The sequence below is a fragment of the Phocoena phocoena genome, chromosome 8 (genome assembly GCF_963924675.1).
Source record: "Phocoena phocoena chromosome 8, mPhoPho1.1, whole genome shotgun sequence".
NCBI classification, from domain to species: domain Eukaryota; kingdom Metazoa; phylum Chordata; class Mammalia; order Artiodactyla; family Phocoenidae; genus Phocoena; species Phocoena phocoena.
Genome location: NC_089226.1, coordinates 58,987,515 through 59,003,968, shown reverse-complemented (window position 1 = coordinate 59,003,968; position 16,454 = coordinate 58,987,515). Strand labels below are relative to the sequence as shown.

General features: G+C 55.2%; 1 protein-coding gene across 1 annotated transcript in view; it reads left to right on the top strand.

Moving 5' to 3' along the window:
* The window catches only part of ARHGEF17 (Rho guanine nucleotide exchange factor 17), a 56,149-nt gene that overhangs the window by 20,107 nt on the left and 19,588 nt on the right, over window positions 1-16,454 (top strand). The gene's annotated exons all lie outside the window — the stretch shown is intronic.

Below are 16,454 nucleotides of genomic sequence, written 5' to 3'. Positions count from 1 at the left end.
CAGCAAATGCACCATCTTTCCCCACTTGCCACACAGATGATGGCACACGGTCCACACTGCTCTCCACTGAGTATCGCTTGCAGATCTGCCTTTTCAGTGTCCTGAGAGCTTCCATATTCCTTCTTGTACTGCGTGGTGTCTCATGGCACAGATTACCGAACTGTATTTAACCACATTTTAAAAGATATTTCGGTCATTTTCAGTCTTTTGCTGTTACAAATAGTGCTGCAGTGAATGAGCTTTTTCATAGGTTATTTTGTATGGGGGCTGGTGTACGTTTAGGGCAGTTTCTTGGTAATGGAATTGCTGGGACAGAGGGTATGTGTGATTCTAATTTTGATGCTCTCCACGGGGGTCCACCACCTGAGAAAGAGACCTCTTCCTCATAGCCTCACCAAGTCAGACCTTTGGGTGTTTTCCCAGTCTGATGGGTGAAATGGTATCTCCGTGTATTTAATTTGCATTTATTTTATAATGAGTAAGGCTGAGCATCTTTTCGCATATCCAAGAGACATTTGGATTCTCTTTTCTGTGAACTGTTTGCATCCTTTGCCCATTTTCCTGTTGGGCTGTTGGCCTTTTGTTTTACCAATTTATAAGAACATTTAAAATAGTAAGGAGGTTAGTTCTTTGTCTGGGTTATGAATTGCAAATATTTTTTCCTGACTTGTCACTTGACTTTTGACTTTGTTTATAGTGTATTTTTGCCATGCAGAAGTTTTTATTTTTATGTGGTCTAATTTATCAAGTTTCTATTTTATGGCTTCTGGATTGGGAGTCATGGTTAGGAAGGCCTATCCCTCTCCAAGCTTATAAAGCAATTTTCCCATGCTTTCTTCTGGTATTTTATGTTTTCTTGTTTTGTTTTACATTTAAATCTTCGATCCAGTTGGAATTTACCCTGGTGTGCAGTGTGAGTTACGGTTCCAACTCTATTTTTCTCCCAGACGGCTGGCATTTTAAGCTCAGGAGTGACTTGGTCAGAATGGGAGCATCTTTCTGAGGTAGGTGAGGACCCCCTGGGGGAGCAAGGCTGTGGCTGTTGAGGATCAATGTCAGAGAGGTGAGGGTGAGGAAGCCTTGGGGCAGCACCAGTATAACTTGATGGACAGTTAGAGGTGGGGCACAGGCTGGTGGCATAGCATTCCCAAATCCTCATCTGTGCTGTGTGACTTTGGACAAGTCCCATCCCTCTCTGGGCCTAAACTATCATGGCTGAAGGGGCCCTGGAGATCACCCTGATCCCAGGATTGACTGTGAGGAAGGAGGCAGCAAGAGAGGGCTGTCTGAAGGCAGGGACACAGAGGATGGCCGTGGATCTAGCCCCCACTCAGGCTTGGCTGAAAGGGAGTGGGGCTGGCAGCAGAATTCACTGTGTTCCTGGAGTGGTCAGGCGGGAAGGCAGAGAGGGGCGGGCACCCATTTAAAAATACCCACTGCAGGGCTTCCCTGGTGGCGCAGTGGTTGAGAGTCCGCCTGCCAATGCAGGGGACATGGGTTCGTGCCCCGGACCGGAAAGATCCCACATGCTGCGGAGCGGCTGAGCCCGTGAGCCATGGCCGCTGAGCCTGCGCGTCCGGAGCCTGTGCTCCGCAACGGGAGAGGCCACAATAGTGAGAGGCCTGCGTACCACAAAAAAATTTAAAAAAATAAAAATACCCACTGCAGCCTGGCACTGCAAGCAGGGGCTGTGGGGGGCAGGCCCTCTGCCAGCCTGCGGGGTCCAGGAATGCAGGGGATTGTTGGGGTAGGCACATTGTTGTCTCAGGACTGTGGGCCCAGCCCAGCCATAGCCATTCCTGGAGGGCCTCTTCCCCGAGACATGAAGCAGGCATCCTTCGTCCTCTCCAGTGGAGAAATAGGGAAGCCACAGTGGACAGACCACCCCCCCAGGGTCTAGTCTTGGTACTGCTCTGGACTTGCTATGTGACCTGGGACGAGTCTCTGTCCCCTGGGGTCTCTGTCCATCAAAGGGGCAACTGACCTTGCTCTGGTTACTTCCCCCACCCCTAGCCCTCACCCAGATTCCAGTTTAGATTAGAGCTGGAAAGAGAGATCTTGAGGTCCAAGCCTCTTCCCATTTACAGATGAGGAAACTGAGGCCATGGAAGGAGCCGGACCCCTGCTCTGCCTTTGCTCTTTTTGGCTTTCCTGGGCCTCTGGACCCTCCTCCCTGCCCCCAGCATGGCCTGTACCAACTCCCCACCCCCCACTCCTGGGCCCCAGTGGTCAAATTCCAGGGCTGCCGTTGCCATGGCAACAGCCAGCTCACAGGGCCCCTCCTCTTGGGGTTCTCCACTAGTTCAGGGAGGAGGCAGAGAGGGCCTCCCGCCCCTGGGGGATGGAGGGGTTGGGGGTGGGGCAGGGAGGAGGTCAGACCCAGCTGGCTTCTCTTTGTTTTCCAAAGGAGAAAATGGAAGAGGCACGAAGTGTTGCAGCAAATGCTTCTCAGTTATCCCAGAGACAGTGGGAAGGACAGAAGTGGTCTCCTGGGCTGGGGACAAGAGAGCCACCCAGAAAGCCCCTCCCAACCTTGCACCTGGAGTACTGCCCCATAGGAAGGTCTAAGACAGAGGATTTAGAATGGGAGATGGATGATCCTTCCCAAGGTCACCACCATCCAATGCTAAGGCCACCCAGGGACTGAGGGGCCCAGCCCAGCTTGGGCTTTCTCCCAAGCAGACCTGCCCATAATAGAAGGAGCTACCAGGGTACCATTGTAAGGGGTGAGCTCCTTGGTCCTGGGGGTATGCAAGAAAGAGCTGCCAAGGGATGCCTGCCCTGGGAGAGGGCTGGTCCAGATTACCTCTGAGATGACCTGCCTTCTAAGGTTCTCTGGTTATTCATAACAGCCAGTATTTATTGAGAGATCTTTGTTCCAGACACTGTGCTAAGTAAGCCCTTTATATTCTCTATTATTCAGATGAAGAAACTGAGGCACAGATGTGGGCTTTCCAGAGGTCAGGGCAGCCATCAGTGCAGGCTTTTCTCTTGGCATATACATATATGTATTTCATGACGCTTAGATGGTGTGGTATATATACTCCTTGCTTCTTTCATTTAATATTACACTGAACGTTTCTCCATGGCATTTGAAACAGCTGCATAAGTGCACAATTCACTTCACCCTGTGGTCAGTTCCCACTGTTGTGAAGAAGGCAGTATGAGTGTCCTCCTTGTGCTGGGGGCCTGGGCTGCTATCTGGGTTACTCCCTTGGGCTGGAAGGGGTCCCCTCTCCTGCTCTGTGGAATAGATGTGGATATCCTGACCCCTTGGCTTATCTCGAGGTTAAAAGAAATACCTGTAAGCAGCACATAGGCACCCCTCAAGAGAGATCAACTCCTATTTGTATGCCATTGCTGTCTTCCTGTTTGCAGGCACAGCTAGGTTAAGTGATTTACCCAGAGTCCCACGGCAGGTCAGTGGAAGAGGGGGCGTGGTTTGAGCCCCAGCCCCACCACCTCCTAGTCTTGAGAACCTGAGCAACTTATGGCTCCTCACTGAGCCTTGGTTCCCCACTGAGTTGCTGTGAGGATCGGATGAAATTAGGCCCTGCAGGCATTTTGTAAACTGTGAAGTTCTGAGTGGTGCCCCTTATTGTCAATATTACGATAGTAAGCCTAGAGAAAGTCTGAGGTTTCAAGGCTGCCCTTCCAGAAACCCAAGATGCTCAGAAAAGGAGGGGAGTTGGCAGGTCTGGACTGTCAGGGCAGCTTCCTGGCAGTGGTGGTCCTAGCCCCGATGCCTTGTGAGAGTGGAACCTAGATCTGGCTCAGGCTGACCTTTAGCTATGAATCTTGTTGTGTACCACCCCCCCCAACACACACACACACGCACACGCACACACACACACACACGCACACACACACACGTGCACACAGGCATTACGGCTGGTCACTAGTTGCTGATATAGTGCAGCAAGGCTTAGAAGCCGAGGCTGCCTCTTGTCAGCCAAGGCAGAGACCACTTCTGCCAGCATGGCCCCAGCCCAGTGACAGCCCCCTCGAGGCTGGGATGGAGGGATCGTTGAGCAGGGCATGGTCACTCTCCTTGCGCATCTCAACCACCCTACAGTTGTCTGGTGTGATGGGAGGGGCTTCCCTGGCCTCTGAGTTGGGCAAGGGTCACCAGAGCTCACTCTAGGGCCAGAGTGACTGACGATAGAGCTTGCTCCCTTCCTGGGAGTGTCCCCTGGGTCCTAGAATAGGGTAGGGGCAAGGGAGGTGGAGACCGTAATGCCTTCCAGCTGGTTGGGTCCTTTTGCACAAGATGTGGTAGCAGAGCCCCAAGGGCCTGGTTCTAGCCTCAGCTGACTGCCTGCTACCCTCGGAGTCAGGAGACACTTTCCTCTCCAGGCCTCAGTGCCCATATGTAGAATGGGAAAGAACAGTCCCTTCTCTGGCTCCCTCCTTCAAGGGAGGGTTGACCATGGACATTCTAAACTTGCTGTGCACATTCATTACACTGATGCTTGCTTCTTTCATCCACTGATTCACAAAGATGTATTTTACTTACTATTGGTGGGCTCTGTTCTAGGCATGCATACTGAAGTCTGTGAGCTCCAAAGGGAAGGGAGCACCTCTGCCTTGTTCCAGCAGCGTCCGTGCTTAGAACAGAGGTCAGATGAGTAGGTTTGTAGGAGCTGATAACACCTCAAGCTTCCCTGGGCCTTTGTTGGTCTGAGTAGAATTTCTGGCACTGTGGTACGTGGGGAAGATGGCCTCTTCTGGCTGCGGAGCTTTGAGAGCCCCCAGGATTATATCTCCAGATCAGGCAAGCCCTGCCCCCTCCTCCCTGCCTCCTGGCTCCCTAGGGCTCTGGCCTGAGGCTGGCCTGGCCTTTCCCAGGGTGCCTGGCCCACAGCCCAGTGAATCATTTTCCGCTCTAGAGGCAGGACACCCCATCCCACCCGAACAACACACACAAATGGAACCCCCCACCTCCCACTGTGCCTGGGTTCGAGGGAAGGAGGGCGGGAACAGGAGGGGCTGGAAACAGGCAGTGTATAACTTCCGTTCCCACGATCCCTCACCCCAGCCTCCCTGTATGCTGGAGAGTGGGTGGAGGTGAAGGAAGGGAGCCTTCCTTTGCAGAGCACCTGCTGTGCAGTAGGTGTTCATCCTCATTTTTGAAGGCTGAGGGAAAGGGATGTTTGAAACAGCTGGAAGATGATGGTGCTGGGCCCAGACCATATGGTCTCGATTCCCTGTACAGTGTTCTGTGCTGAGCAAGGTTTAGACATTTTGGAGGAAGTAATTTTTAGAGCTCGTATGGGAGGGCTCTGGAAGCAGACCTCATCCACAAGTTCTGAGCCAGGGCTGGGACCAGGGGCCAGACCACTATTACGAGCAGCAGTGTGCACAGCGGTGCGTGGGTGCTTTTCCTGGGAGCCAGGGTCGCCAGATTTAGCAGATCCTACTTGAAGGCTTCATCAGATTCCCAATGGTATTCCTGCCCGTCCGCCACCCCACCCCACATCACCACTCAGGTGTGGGACCCAGAAGATCTGGGTCTTGGTTTCTCTGCCTGTAAAATGGAGATGACAGTCCCAACCTCTTGGGCCCTGGAGGTGAGTAAATTCAGAGCTTACTAGCTCTTCAGGAGATGTTTTTCACATCTGTTGGCGTCTGTCTGTCCACCTACCCCCTAACCCCCGCCTCCTGCTTCTGGCCATTATGCGTAATGTTAAGAAACTCTTCCTTCCCAGGCTGGAAGATCCAGCTGTATCTTCTTGAAATTAAGGAAGGGGAGGCGTGGTTGTTGGAGGGCAGAGAAGAAGGGGAAAAAACCCACATGAAACAAGACTGGAGTTAAATTCAAACCACATGCGCCGCAGCCCCTGCCATGCGGGCCTCTGTTGCCACCTCTGGGTGTCTAGAGGAAGTGCAGTTTCTGGAGCTCCAGCTTCCTCACTTAGGCCAGAAGGCTGGATCCTGGCGCCTGCAATCAGGGAGGAAGGTCAAGCTGTCCATGCCCCATCTCTGAGCATGACCTCACCTACCCACCTCCCTCAGGGAGCCTGGTGGGGAATTTAGAGTCCACCTGCACCTTCCTTCCTCCCTCATTTGTTTACAGAGGGGAAACTGAATCCCAGAGGGGGGAGCAACTTGGCTAAAGTCACAGAGCAAGTCAGTCAATCAGATATGTATGGTGCACCTACTGTATTTCAGGCACACAGCTGTGAACATGGAGAGACCTGGTCTCTGCTTTTATGAACATTATAGTGGCGAGGCGGGGGGTGGGCGAGACAGACACAGAGACCTTCCTCCTATTTGCCTACTTTCATCTCTATTTCCAGTCATCCGGAGAAGAGGATATATAGCCCATTGCCATCTAATTCTAGGTGCTCTGGCTTGGCTTAACTCCTCATTTATGTGTTTTGTGACCCTGGTGAAGTCACTCAACTTCTCTGATATGCTGATTACTTGGGGTCAAATCCCAGCTTTGCCACATCCGACTTCATTACCTCAGGCAAGTTACTTCACTTCTCAGAGCCTTTGATTCCTTATCTGTAAAGTGGTGATAATAGTGATATATAACTCAGAGGATTGGTGTGAGGATTAAGTGAGATAATACATAAGAAACAGCACCTCGCTAAACATGAGCTGGCAGTAAAAAATAAGGCCCCACCAAGGGTATAGGGAATGTATGTCATTCCCTGAGGTGAGGGGGTCAGGAGTACAGTGGGTAGGGTGTCTCTTCTGGGCTGAAAGGAGGCCAGCATGGTTGAGCTGCCAGAAGCTGGGCCTGAGCCCCAGCATAGGGAGTGAGAGCTGCCCCCTCCGTCCTCCGTTCAGCCATCAGAGATAGTTTCTGGAAGGATGGTGAGATTTTCTAGTGCTACAGAGGTTGGGGTCCCAGATGGACCGCACTGGGCCAACAGATGAATCTGGGTCTGTGCAGAAAGCATCCTCTTGCCTCATTCATCCCATCAGGACATTAAAGACCCTGGGTTCTTAGCGCAGCTCTGCCACTTGCTGGCTACATAACTGTGGCTTCTTCGCCTCTCTGGGCCTGCTTCCTCAGCTAGGTGGTTCTTACTCAGAGTCTTTCGTGCGACTGCGATCAGACAGTAGCTGGGCTGGACTCATCTTGAAGGCGTGCTCACTCACAAGTCTGGCAGCTTCTGCTGGCATTTGAGTAGAACCTCATCTGGGCTGTTGGCTGGAGTACCCTACGCATGGCCTCTGCATGCGGCCTGAGCTTCCTCACAACATGGCGCTGGCCTTTAAGAATGAGTGACCCAAGAGAGCAACGTGAAGGTACGTGGCATGTGTATGGCCTAGCTTTGGATGTCGCACAGTATCCCTTCTGCTGTACTCTGTTGGTCAAGGTAGTCACAAAGGTCCACCCAGTTTCAAGGAGAGGGAACATAAACCTCATCACTCTGTAGGAAGAGTGTCAACGCCACATTGTAAGAAGACCATGTGGCATGGAAAGTATTGTGGTAGCTACCTAAAAATGCAGTGTACCACACCTTCCTGGGGTGCTCGTGAGGATAACTGAGACAGTGATGTAAAGTACTTCACCTATGCCTGGCACATGGTGAATGCTCAGCTATAGCTGGTTTTGGTTTTTACTGAAGTGGCCCCTTTCCACCTCTGCCACAGAACCACACAGACCATCACCCACAGAGGGGCTGTGTAGTCATATGGCCACAGAAGACCACTGGCAGGGGCATACACAGACACGTGGATGAATCCGAACAGTTGGGACACGCATCGTGTCTCTCATAGTCCCACCTCCAGGTGCACACGGTCCAACCTAAGTAGGGCAGTGGCCCTGTGGCAGGAAGGACTCCTTAGGCCCTTGATCTCTCCTTCCTGTTCTCAAAGTACATTCCCCAGAATTCTGGGGCCCACCCGGAACAGCCAGTCCCAAGGGAGTCCTGTGGCTTGGACACTGTCCTTGCAGCTGCCTGAGGCCTGGGAACTCTGTGGAGCCTTGAGAAGGCTCCACCTCCTAGAAGGGAGGGTCTGTAAGGGACAGGCCATGACGTGGGAAGGGATGGATGATGGGAAGAAGAGGGAAGGGGTCTCAGACAGGAACAGATGGACAGACTGAGGCCCCAAGAGGGGAAGTGTCTTGCTCAAGGTCACATCACCAGTAAGTGGTAGAGCCAGGATTTGAGCCCAAGCTGTCTGGCTCCATCCACAGTCTGCCCTTTTAATGGCTATACCCAGAAGTCCCTCTTTTGGAACTTTCATTTCATTGATGAACCTGAGGACCTGAGGAGGGCAGCAGCCACCGGCAAAATGGATAGCACGTTAGGTTGGGAACATTCAGTACTAACTTAATGCCCGTGGACATCAGTGAGGTCAGGAGCTCAGACAGTCCATCTGGGCCGTTAGCCAGGGCGCAGTTCCCAGGGAAGAGGATCCTCCGTGATCCCAGCATTGCCTGTGGACAGCATTTTGTTTTCTACCAAATCCGTCCTGGGTCAGGAGAATATGTTTGCCTCACTGTCTCAGTACAGATGAGGCTGGAGAAAGGGAATTCAGGCAACCACGGCACCAGGGAGGCAGGGGAGCCTGAGGGGAGGTGGAGAGGGGCTCTATCCAGGGTAGGTGGTGGTTTTAAGAGCATGGGACCTGGAGGCAGCCACCTGGGCTCCACCCCTTACCAATTTGGTGACTCCCTGAGCCTCAGTTTCCTTGTTTGTAAAATGGGGGAGTAACAATATCAAAGCCCTTGACATAGGGCTCCTGTGGGGATTAAAGGAGCCAGGGCTTGGAAAGCAATGGTGGGGTGCTTTCACACCTGAAAAGTGTTCAATTTGCATTAGTGATGGTGAGGATTCTAAGATTATGGCATTCCCAGTGTTCTGATTTGGGCAGCTCTGGGGCCCAGACACTCTTCTGGCAAATATGTTAGAGCTGTGCACTTGTGAAAGGCTGGAGACCCCTCCCCATCCTGCAGGAGCCTGATGAGACCTGCTGCCCCTGAACCTGCATTGTACTTGTCATTTCTTTTTCAACTCTTGTCTTCCCACGTAGACTGTGGTGCCCAGCAGGGCGCAGACTTGTTTTCTTACCTTTAAGTCCCCAGCACAGTGCTTGGTACCTGGAAGGTACTCAATAAATATTTGTTAAGCTAATCAGCAGATGAATAAAATAAGAACTCAATTAACTTCTCGTCCATTGGACCATGTGTCTGTGTATCCATTTATGTTGATTTGTCGTTGATTCATCATTCTGTTCTTCCATCTGTTTATTTATTCATCCATCATCAAGCCACCCTTTCATTTATCCAGCCATTACTCATTATCCATCCATTTGTCCATCCATATGTCCTTTTTCATCACTGGTCCCCCAGCTGGTCCAGCACAAGTGGCCCCAAGTGGGTAAGAGGTCTTGCAGGTGGTCTTGGTGGGGCTCAGGGTGGGAGTGTGTCTAGAGGTAGGCAAGCAGGTTGTTAGGCTTCCCTCAGAGATGGGGAAGTTGTCAGCAGACTAGATGGGGGTCGGGAGGATTCGTGTTCCCCAGGGCTGGCAGGGGGTGCCCAGCTGGCTCCTGGAGTGGGGTGGTGGCCTTGCGGAGCAGAGCCCTTTCCTATCCCTGCCTCTTGCCTTCCCCTGACTGAGGAGGGGGAGGGAAGCTGTTTGGTGAGGAGGGAGGTACATGGGGTGTGGTGGGGTTTGGGGTATGAAGAGGAGGGCTAGATGGGCCTTTACCAACTACCTTACACACTTAACAAAAACTATTCTGAGCCAGATTCACTCGAAACAACTGCCAATACCCAAAAGGAAATCAGTGTCTGAAATGGGAGCTCAGAGGAACAACAGCAGAACCAGACCTGCCCAGGGGTGTCTCCAGCCTCCACCCCAGCTGACCTCACCCTGAGGGGCTCTGATACCTGTGGTGTTGTGGGGGTGATCCCTGGACACCCTGATTCAGCAGCTGTGCATTCCTGTTCCTTCTCTCAGCTTCCTTTCATTTCCCTACTCCGACCAGCCCCTGTGTTGCCATGGCAATGGGCTTGGATCTAATTAGCTATCATTAATGAAGCAGCCGGCAGCAAGCAAAGCCTTCAGCACCAGGCCCCGCCCCCTTCTCCAGGGCTGGGGCCTCTGGTGAACTCTGCCTTCTGGGCACCCACATGCCTCTGAATCTCCTGACCCTAGGACCTTGTTCAAACCCTGCCTCCTCCAGGAAGCCCTCCCTGGATACCCCTCCTCTCCAGTCCCCCAGGCAGAGGCCACTCCCTCTGCTGAACCCTGTGTGTTGTCTGGGAGCTCCTGGGTGCCGGTCAGAATGGATTCATCTCTGCAGGGCCTGGTCCCGCTGGAGTGAGTGAGGGAATGAGTGTACCTCACTAACAAGCCCAAGCTGTGCACTACCTCCCAACAATTTAGAGGAAATAAGGCCCAGGTCATATAGCTGGAGAGAGGGTCAGATAGGGGAGGAGGTGTTCTGAGAGAAAGCCAAATGTGGGTTAAGTAGCTGCAGTATCAAGCAGTGGGCCTGGGGTGAGGCCTTCAGACCACAGGCCCTTGTGCTAGTGTGGGATTATCTTTGGGACCTGGCTATTTGGACTGGTGTCCATCCTCCTTGCTCGTATCATCACTCAGTCAACTGGTCTGGCTGTTCCAAGTCCTCTGCAATGTGATGAGCCCAAGAGGAGGAGGAAGGGGAGCAGGTCCCACCCCCAGGGAAGTCCACAATCCACCCCATTCGGAGGGTGAGAGATGGGGGGTCTCACGGGATTCCTCGGTACAGACAAGAGGCAGAAGAGGGCTTGGGGCCCTCCTGGAAGACCCTCACTTCCGCATCTGTGGGGCAGAAGCGGCTGGGCAAGTACCCGCTCTGGGGATGTGGTGGCCAGGCAGGCTCTTGGCCTTGAAGGCTCTGTGCTGCCCGTACACAGATTGCTGGGCTCCATCCCAGTAGGGTGGTGTCAGGGAAGCTGAGAATGTGCGTTTCTAACACGGTTCCCATGAGTTCCACAGGGACGCACTTTGAGAACCACTGCCATAGAGGGACCAGGAAGGGAGTTTGCGCAGAGGACACACTCTTGCCTGCATCATTCTTTCTCAGCCGATTGGCTCTAGAGTTACTCTGGGCGGGGCCCTCATGTGACCCAGGAGAGACAAATGGGTTCACCGATTGTCCTCTCATTATGCAGCACGAACTTAGGGAGCACCCATCTGGTGTCGGGCTCTGGGAGCATCCCCCCCACCCCCCACCCCCCACCCCCGGTCTGTGTAGTGCTCACTGCTCTGGGAGCCCCTGCCAGGTGCAGGTCACACCGGTTTTCTCTTGCTACTCTCTTGGAATTCCCTTGCCTGTCTTCATTGTCGGCTACTTGCGGATTGTCTGTTGGGGAGTTAAGATTTTAGTGTTGGTTATTTGGGACTCTCTGAAGATGCCACTGCTAGCCAGGGGTGTGGGGTGTGGACTCACCTTGGTTGAGGGCCGAACAGGGGGATGGGGTGGGCAGTGGGGCAGAACAGGATAAGAGGCTGTGAGGGCCAGCAGGAAGGGCTGATCCTGTGTCGTGGGATGCCAGGGAAGTTTTATAAGCAGGGACCTGCATGGGCTGGTTTGCCTTTCGGTGGTGACTGCTTGGTGTGTGGGGAGAAGGGAGGAGGTGGTGTTATTGGAGTTAATTGTCATGAGCTGGCATCTATGTGCAGAGTCCTATGGCTTGCAAAAGGGACGTGGACCCTGCCCTTGGGGAACCTGCTGTCCCCTGGGAAGAGATGAGCATCAATCTAGCAATTGCTCAGATGTGTAATTACAAACTATGATACCTGGTTAAGAAAAACTGAGGCTCTCCGAAAGCATGAGCAGTGCACCTGACCTAATCTGAGGATCAGGGAGGGCTTCCCTGAGGTGACATTTGTGCTAAGACTAGTCTTAAAGGAAAAGAAAAAGCACTTGTAGGAGAGGGAAGAGACATGGGCCAAGGCCCTGGGGCAGGAGAGAGCCCGGTCTGTTTCTAGGAGTTATAACAGAAGTGGCAGGGGAGGGATATCAAGCAAGGTGGAGCTGGGACTGGCTTGTTGATGGGTTCAGAAGGTCTCCACTGCACAGAAAACCCTGGGGGAAGCAGCTTTGGGGGAGGGTGTCAGTTGGGGGTTTGGTGAGTGTGGGAGCCCTCAGTACACTAGGGGAGTATGAGTCCCCGGGTCAGCTTCAGGGTACATCAGAGTCCCTTGGTGAGGGTAGAAGCTGGTGCAAAACTAAGCTCACCCTGCCCCCGTCATGATTAAGTGAGTCTGGAATAGGTTCAGGCATCACCTGGGATTTGAGGAACAGGTCCTGAGGACCCTGCCAGGAGACATCCTGGAGCACAGTCTGGTGGTGGTGTGGGGCAGAGGGTGTAAATGCCTGAGCCACTCCACGTGGCGGGGGGGGGGTAGTGGGATGGGGTGGAGAGGGACAGGACTGGAACCCTCTGGGAGTGTCTCAAGCACAGGACACAGGTCAGCTGGGTGGGGTGGGAGTAGGGATGACTCATGGTGGACCCCATTCCCTGGTAGCCCCCCCTCCATGGTGGAAGTGCTCTGCCCTTGGACGGGAGGACAGCAGCAATTCCCAGGGATGTGTATGTGTGCACATCCCTAAATTTGTGTGCCTATTTTTGCCTGGTTATAGTTGTGTGAACACAGAAGCACATGTCACTGTGTGCAGCCCTGGGTGGGTTTCTTGTGTGTCAGGGCTCAGGTTTGTATGGAACTATATTGTTGTGTGTGCCCTTGGCTCTGACCCAGGCGTGTTTCCTAATCGAGGATCGAGGGCAGGTATCCATGTATGTGGGCCTGTTCTGTGTAGGTATTTGCATGCCACTGCCTGTGCCTCCGTGCATACAGGTGTGGACAAAAAGTGCGTGTTTTCGAGTGTACTCGCCTTTGTCCACGGATGTGCGCGGACTTGTGTCCTCAGAGGGAGGTGGGCCCAAGAGCTGACACCTCTGTATGGCGGAGCGGCGGGGTCGAGGTCGGGCGTCCTTTGCGTGTTGGGGGAGATGCGGCCGCGTGAAGCAGGGGGGTGGCCCGGGAGCGGGCGACTCCCCCCCCACCTCCGCGCCGCCAGCGCCGCCGCGCGCGGGGCTCGCCGGGCGCACTCGAGCGGAGGAGGCAACAGCGCCGCCGCGGGCCCGGCCGCCGCCATCAGATCGACGCTGGAACTGACACCGCGCGACCGCCGCTGCGGCCCGGCTGAGCCCCCGGAGGGAGCGTCGGTGGGAGGGAGGGGGCCCGTAGACCCCCGCCGCCCCGGCGCCCCTGCCCCGGCGGCAGGCCGGCCGCATGCTACAGATGGTGAAGACCCTGGCCCAGTTCACCATCGCGCTGGAAGACATGCGTGATCTGGGCCCAGCCGCCGCCTCCGCCTCCGCCTCCGCCTCCGCCTCCGCCTCCGCCTCCGGGGAGCCCGCCGGAGGGAGCAGCAGCGCTGACGCTGCTGAGCCCGGGGAGGCCCAGGTACGGGGAGGGGGAGGGGCAGCGAGGGACCAGGGCCAAGGTCTAGAGCTCAGATGACCCTGACTGGGGGAGGCACCGGCAGATGCTGGGGCTCAGGGCCGGAAACTTTGATCCGGCACCCCAGCCGCCTGGCCGTGGGGCTGGGGGCTCAATGACCAGTGATGGGGGCAGGGAGATTGAAGGTTTGTGAGGAGCCCTGGCAGGGGTGGTGTAGCTGGCAGGACGCTGAGGTTTGGTGCCAGCAGAATGCAAACTTGGGATGGCAGAAGGGCTAGCCAGCTCAGCGGGGGTGGGAGGCCTGCACCCTGAGACCCAGCCTTGGCAAGGCCTAGTGGCACTAAGCATGCGATATAGGTCTGCGTGGAGGCAGGGGCTGTCACCAGGGGTATGTATCCTGGACCCATAGGCTCAGGGAGAGGTTTTTTCCAGCCTCCATCTCAGGCCTGAGGCAATCCCCAGATGAATGTATGTGCTGGGGGGTAGGAGGTAGTCAGTTTTGCGCCCCTCCCCCTTGCCATCCTAACCCTGCCACTGGGCTCGCTGGGCCTGGGTGGTGTCATGCTGGGGTGGCAGTGGTGGTGTCCCCATTCCTGGCTCGGTGGTGTGTTCCCCTGCGGGGGAGGGGGAGGCTTCACAGGCTGTCTCTATGCCTTTGTGTGTCTCTCTGGAGCTGGACTCTGATTGTTCCACTCTCCTGGGCTCCAGTGAGGACTGTGGTTTTGTCCTCCTCCCCGTGCTGTATTGTATGTATCTCTCTCCACTGCCTCAAGTCTCTGGACTGAAGGACCTGGTTCTCAGCCGGGTGACTTGGCTGCATTTTTTTTCTCTTTGCGGGGAGTCTGGTCTTTACGGCTTCTCTGCGTGTACACGTATCTCTGCCTTCACGCCGTGTATAGAGGAGTCTCGGGCTTTGGGTCATGATGTCCCAATTATACTTGTAGGAGAGGCCCTCCTCTGTCTTCCTGCGTGACATGCCTTTGGCCCCGTATCCCTCTCCCCCTTCAGTGCCCCATGCAGCGAAGGTCTGCGGATGGGGCTGTTGAGGGGTGAGAGGCTCTGGGGGAGGCTGGGCCACCCGGGCTGTCCCGCCCAGAACAGGTGGGCCTGCTGACCTGGCTGACAGCTGCATTGCCTGCCTCCCGCTTGCCCTGGCCCCCAGCCCCACCCCCACTCACACTCACACCCGTGTCTGGGCACGTGTGGAAGGGGTGCTGGATGCAGTGACAGGGAGATGGCCTTGTTTTCCGTACCTCTACCTAACAGCTGAGTGACAACCCACTGAGCTTTCAAGCAGGGAGGAGGCTGGGAAAGGCGGCTGTTGCGGCGTCAGCCTCCCTGCGAGAGTTACCCCAGCCCCGGGCCATGAGGCCCAGCAGCAGCCCTGCCTCCCTTAGGAGGCCTCCCTGCCCATGACCCTCACTGCTGGGCCTGGCAGGGCTGGGCTGGGAAAGTGAGGTGGAGGGTGGTGGCTGTACCACCCAGTACTGAGCCTGGCCTGGTCCTACCGTCAGGGGGCTCCCTGTTCAGCAGGGAGACGGATGTCGATAAACAGCCTCGCTGAGGCAGAGAAAGAATGGACCTGAAAGACCTGGTGTGTGGAGAGAGCTGCCCCGCTCCCCAGCTCCTTGCTTTCCCAGCCCTAGGAGGAAGGTATTATTTGTTCCATTTCATAGAGGAGAATGTGGAAGCCCAGATGGTTAAGTGACCACCCAAGGTGACACAGCTGGTAAGGGCCAGGCTGAGGACCCTGTGGCCCACGGCTGGCTGGTCAGAGTGTGAACTCCGGATTCTTGGGCCCGAAGGCTCAGCTTGAGGGGGCTGAAGAGACTCAGGTCCCTGCTCTGCCAGTCACTGGCTGTGTGACCCCAGACAGGTCAGGTCACTTCTCTGACTTGACTTCCTCACCTGTGAAGTGGAGATGACAAGTCCTGTCACAGAGCTATGAGGGTGAGGCTGAAATGAGGCCATCCATATCTGTGAAGTGCTGAGGTGTCCCTGCAGGAGATGGGGCATCTGGGCCTTTCCTTGGGAGGCCCTTCTGGCCCTTGATGCTCTCCCAAGCTCTCCATCCTAGGGTGGGCCTAACTGGTGCTGCCTCCTACTGGAAGCTGCCCCGGTTTTTTTAAAGGCCTCAGAAGCACTGAGGATAGATGGTCTGGCTGTAGCTGGGGCTCTGAGGCAGGGTTCAGTGCCTTCTCACCCATCAGAGCACAGGGCTGAGGGGTGGGGCAAGGCAGCCTCTTCCCCTCCCCCAAGGGGGTGTCATTCACACCCCCACCCCTGAGTTCCTAGCAGAGGAGACCACTTTTCTAAGTATGCCTTGTCATAGTACAGGCTTGGGGACAGGCATGATCCCTGAGTCCCTGGGTCGGGGGGTGGGGGGACCTAAGGTGTCCGCAAGCAGAGGGATGAGCAGTGGCTGGATCAGGCAGGCTGGACCGGCCCGGCACTTGGGCACACTCGGCAGACATACCCTGGGTGCAGTAGTGACCAAGGCAGCTCCACTGGTTGAGTCCCTACCCTGAGGGGCTCCCAAGGGTGGGGACTAGAAGGGCTGAGCCCTTCTAGTCAGACATGGACAACCCACCATGGCACTGCCACATGCAAAGAGCATCCACGCAGACTAGCAGGCCTTGATGGCTGGAGCCCAGACTCCAGCTGAGGCCAAGCTGAGGGGACTGGGAGGGAGAGTGGAGAGGGAAGTATAAGCCCCAGAGGTCTGGGCCCTGGGGAGTTTGGGACCTTGCTCAGGACCACTCCAGGGCTTGGAGGAGACCTAGAGTGGAGTCCTTTCCTGGGAAGGGCATCTGTTGGAGGTGCGCCCCCTGGGAAGGCTTCCTGGAGGAGGAGCGGGCCAGAGGCATAGAAACTGGTGGCAGGGGGCAGTAGGTAAGCTGAGTCCCAGGGGGTGGAACACAGAGAGGGCATCCTTAGACTGACTTCCAGCAAAACCTTCCCACAGAATATGGGCTGCCCTGTCAGGGATATGCACCTTGTCCCTGGGTGTGTGGGTGCAGAGTCTGACCC